This window comes from Saimiri boliviensis, chromosome 6 (assembly GCF_048565385.1).
Source record: "Saimiri boliviensis isolate mSaiBol1 chromosome 6, mSaiBol1.pri, whole genome shotgun sequence".
Classification (NCBI taxonomy): domain Eukaryota; kingdom Metazoa; phylum Chordata; class Mammalia; order Primates; family Cebidae; genus Saimiri; species Saimiri boliviensis.
The window spans coordinates 103,087,617-103,092,807 of NC_133454.1; the positions used below are offsets into that span (position 1 = coordinate 103,087,617).

Consider the following 5,191-nt stretch of genomic DNA (forward strand, 5'->3'; position numbering starts at 1 on the left):
GACAAATCTACCAAAAACAGTAATAGCTAAAGCAACCTGGTAAGAGATAGGCTATATAAAAATATGTAAACTGAAACAACAAATAATCAAAATGTGAGGGGGATGAAGTTAAAGTATAGTGTTTTTTCTCTTTTTTTTTTCTTGTTTGGTTATTTCTATTGTTTTCTTTGTTATATAATATAAGTGTCTTCTTACTAAGTTACTTGATATAAGATATTTTTTGTAAGCCTCATGGTAACCACAATGCAAGAATCTACTGTACATTAGCTAAAAGTAAAAAAGCAGTAAATCAAAATATATCACCAGAAAAAAATCACTTAATCATAAAGGAAGTCAGCAAGGGAAGAAAGAGAAGTCAGCAAGAGAAGTCACAAAATAATCAGAAAGCAAACAACAAACGGCAATAATAAGTCCTACTTATCAATAACACTAAATGTAAATTTGACTCAATTCTTCAGTTAAAAGGCATAACTTAGCTACAAGGACAGAGGACCAAGGTCCAACTATATTCTGCCTTCAAGAAATCCACTTCACTTATAAAGACACACAGAGACTGAAAGTCAAGGTGTTGGAAAAGATATTTTGTCCTATTAGAAACAAACAAAAACAGGACTAGCTACACTGATATCATATAAAAGAGACTACAAATCAAAGGCTATAAAAAAGGACAAAGAAGGTCACTATATAATAAAAAAGGGATCAATTCAGCAAAATGATATAACAATTATAAATATCTGTGCACCCAAAACTAAGCCCCTAATATATAAAACAAAGACTAACAGATATAAAGGGAGAGATAGGCTGCAATACAATAATAGCAGGGACTTTAACACCCCACTCTCAGTAACGGATGGGTCGTCCAGGCAGAAAATCAACAGAGAAACATCAAAGTTAACTACATATTACACCAATAGGTTTAGCTGACATTTACAGAACATTTGACTCAACTGTTGCCAAAACAAAAACAAAAACAAAAACAAAAACAAAAAAACACACACATTATTTTCATACCCAAATGGAACATTCTCCAAAATAGCCCATATCTTAGGACACAAAACAAGTCTCAACAAATTCAAAAATGTAGAAATCATACCAAGTATCTTTTCTAACCACAATGTAATAAAACTAAAAGTCAATAACAAGAAGAACCTCAGAAAATACACAAACACATGGAAATTCAAGAACGTGTTACTGAATGATCAACAGATTAATGAAAAATTAAGAAGGAAATTTTAAAATTTCTTGAAACAAATGAAAATGGAAATAAAACATACTAAAAATCTATGAGATACAACAAAAGCAGTTTTGAGAGTGAAGTTTATAGCAATAAATGCTCATATCAAAAAAGTAGAAAGACTTCCAATAAACAATCTAATAATACTCCTCAAAAAAGAATAACAAAATCAAAACGAACCCAAAATTAGTAGAAAGAAAGAAATAGCCTAAGACTAAATAATTACAGAATATCAATGAAATGAAAAGTTGTTTTTTTTTGAAAAAGATAAAACTGACAAACCTTTTGCAAGATTAAGAAAAAGAGAAGGCTCAGATAAAATCAGAAATAAAAAAGGAGACATAACAACTGAAACCAGAGAAATGGACTTGTTAGACTATTCTGAAAACTGCAGGCCAACAGCTGTAAAACCTAGAAATAGATGAATTCTTGGACACATACAATCTGCCAAGATTGAACCATGAAGAAATACAAAACCTCAGCAAACTTACAGTGAGAATAAGATCAAAGAAGTATTAAAATTCCCAAGACCTGATGTCTACACTGCTGAATTCTACCAAACATTTAAAGACCTAATACCAATTCATTCAAACTCTTCCAAAAGAAATTGTAGAGTAGGGAATACTTCCAAACTCATTCTACAAGACCAGCATTACCCTGATACCAAAACCAGAGGACAGAACAAAAAAAGACAACTACAGGCCAATAGCACTGATGAACGTTGATGCAAAAACCTTCAACAAAATACTAAAGAATCAAATCCAACAACACATTAAAAGGATCATTCAAGTGAAATTCATCCCAGGGATACAAGAATGGTTCAACATATACAAATCAACAAACATGATATATCGCATTAACAGATCTAAGTATAAAAACCATATACTTATTTCAACAAATGCTAAAAAAGCATTTGATAAAATTCAACCACCTGTTATGATGCAAACCTTCAACAAACTGGGTAGAGGAGGAACATACCTCAAGATATGTATTCCAATGTCAAACGGCAAATTTCAACAATGCAAAAACTGCAATTACATTTGCACCAAACTAATATATACTTTTATTTTAGTTTCCAGGGTACATGTGCAGGCTGGTTCTCTATATATATAATCTAAATCTAACTACCTCTTGTGTCTTCCATCTCTACCACCCTGGTCTAAGCCACATCGTCATCTGTCTCTGAATTTCCGCAGTACCCATTAAGTGATCTCTTTGCACCCTTATTGCCCTTCGATCTCAACACAATAGGCACCATGATTCTTTTCAACTCTAACTCAGATCATATCACTCCTCTGCTTCAAACCATACAATGATTAAGAAAAGCAAGCATGGGAAAAACTATAGGTCAAATTGACTGAGTAATTCAACAGACAAATGGTAGGGAAAAGAAAGGGATGGAGAAATACCTGTGAGTTAAAAGAGACTTAAAAGACAAGCTTGAACTATAGTTACTAGAGAAGAGATGCAAACTTGGGTGATAAAACATAAAGAAACCAGGGAAATGGTTAGTATGGAAGTCAGAATAGTGGTCACATTTGGACAGAGGCAATGAACTCTGATTGGGACACAGCCCATGGAAAGGCCTCTGGGGGGAATGTCAAATCTGATTCTTGATCTGGGAAGTGGCTCGAAGAGCACAGCCCCATCATAAATCACTAAGTTCTACATTTGTTTTGTGTGGTCTTCTGTATTTGTATCTTTTATTTTTCAATAAATAGGTTAAAAACAATCTCTGCAACTGCTCCCCATATCTCTTCAATTAAAAACCAAAGTCCTTAAAACCCTTCCCAAGGCCTGGAGGGATCTGGTCCACTGTGACCTTTTGGATGGGTCCTTTCCTTGCTCATTTGCTCCTACTATGCCTGCCTTTCCTCACTGTTTCAGCCACAGTGGACTGTCTGCTTTTTCTTGCATATTCCAGCACATTTGCTCTGTCTCTTTACTTTGCCCAAACATCCCCTTGGCTAAACCCCTCAACTCTTCCAAATCTTCTCTGAGATTTCATACCCTCAATGAGGTGGACATTGTTGACTATTTCATATAGCCACTGCCTCCTACCTTAAGTTGCAGACCCCCTTACCTGTCTCTACTTCTGTTTCCCTTATAACCTTCTATCATGTAGACTTCACTTACCTATTTTGCATTTTTTTGTGTGTGTGGTTTTTGATCCCACTAGAATGGGAGCTTCATGAGAACAGAGACTTTATGTTTTACTCACTGATGCATCCTACAGGAAAAGGTAAAACCAAGGCCAAAGCCTGAGTGATTTGACAGGTAAAGGTACAATGAGCCACTTTTGGATTTAAACAGTGTATTACCTACGTAGACAGGGAAGAGAAGAATGAACCAAAGGCACCAACCCGCTATGATCCTTTTCCCACATGCCAAAGAGGATGACATTGGAACCAAAAGGGCCTGATGGCTACATGAGTTGTGGAATACCTTGTAGTTGAGGAGTATATTAGTCTGTTTTCATGCCGCTGATAAAGACATTTCAAGACTGGGAAATTTATAGGAAGTGATGAGAGATGGCTTTGGGATAGCCTCCCTATGAAGATAGAAAGGTGAATAGCTGATGACCTCAGAGCAGCTCTTCATAAGTCTCTTCATAAGCCTTGGTACTCTGGAGTACCAAGAGGACCCTAAGATGTTTTCCCGAGACTCAGGAAAGCTGCAGTTTAAGTCTTTGCCTGTGTGGCATATGTGGATATGCATGAAGTTTCAGGGTGCCAGGGCAGAGCTGACCCTGCAAGTAGGCATGCAATGAGTAAATGAATACATGCATAGCTAAAAGTCCCCCAGTTAGATTGACCTACGGAGAAAGAGAAGAGGAGATATAAATTCACTTTTGTGCAGAAACAATGTAGTTCAGAGCAAGGAGCATATGGTCTAGAATCAGATTGCACCAGTTTGTAAATGCAGCTTGGCTACTTAGTGGCTGGATCAACTTAGGCAAATAGGTGCTGTAAAAGTAGTTGCTATACTTACCTGGCAGGGGAGATACCATGATCACGAAGGTGGTTTTCCCAGGGCGAGGCTTATCCATTGCACTCCGGATGTGCTGACCCCTGTGATTTCCCCAAATGTGGGAAACTCGACTGCATAATTTGTGGTAGTGGGGGACTGTGTTTGTGCTTTCCCTTGGTCTTTTTTTTTAAGTAGTTGCTATAATATTTATTAACTTCATATGTTATATTTTAATATAAAATTTTGTATTTGCCAAGAGTCTTTGGTGCATTTGTCGTCTTCTGTCCACACTCCCCATGCCAATGCTGGAGACTTGACTGTCATTATACCTAATGTATTATAGAGATAATAGAACCACCTCTCGGACACTGGAGAAAAGAAAAGAAAAATTACTCTATTCGACAAGCTCAGTATTATTGCTACGCCTTTTAATATAACTCCTTCTAGTCTCCTCCCCCACATATGTAATAAGAACACCTAATGTTTCTAGAGGGCCTTATATGTGACTTATATTAACTCATTTAATCCTTACAATACCACTTTCAGCCAGATGTTTTAATTATCCCAATTTTAAAGGCAAGAAAACAGAAGCACAGAGAGGTTTAGTGACCTGCCCATGGTCACATTCTTGGTCAGAGCTAGAATTTCAATCCATTTAGTCAACTTCCAGTACGTGTTGTACATTTCATCACTGTCATAGCCAACAAACCATTCTACATTCTAGCATGATCAGAAACTCTACTTTTCCATGCAGAAACATATTCGTAAGCATTCATTTTAATATCCATCAAGCCAGTATATCATGCATTATTTCCTTAATCACTTCTCCTCTTTTGGGGCATTTATTTTTTAATTTCTACTTCTATAAACAAAGTGAGATAAATATCTTTGTACACAAAGTCTTCTCTGTGGTTAAGATTATTTCCCAGAAGTGCAGATACAGAGTCAAAGGCAGGAACATGTCCTTGGCATTGGATCCTACCACTC

The 5,191-nt window shown here is 36.4% G+C and overlaps 1 non-coding gene across 1 annotated transcript; it reads left to right on the forward strand.

Moving 5' to 3' along the window:
• The first annotated feature begins 4,217 nt into the window (after nt 1-4,217).
• LOC120364859 (U1 spliceosomal RNA) lies at nt 4,218-4,381 on the forward strand. Its single transcript, XR_005579992.1, has one exon. It is a non-coding gene; the product is annotated as a U1 spliceosomal RNA (small nuclear RNA).
• The last annotated feature ends 810 nt before the right edge of the window (nt 4,382-5,191 follow it).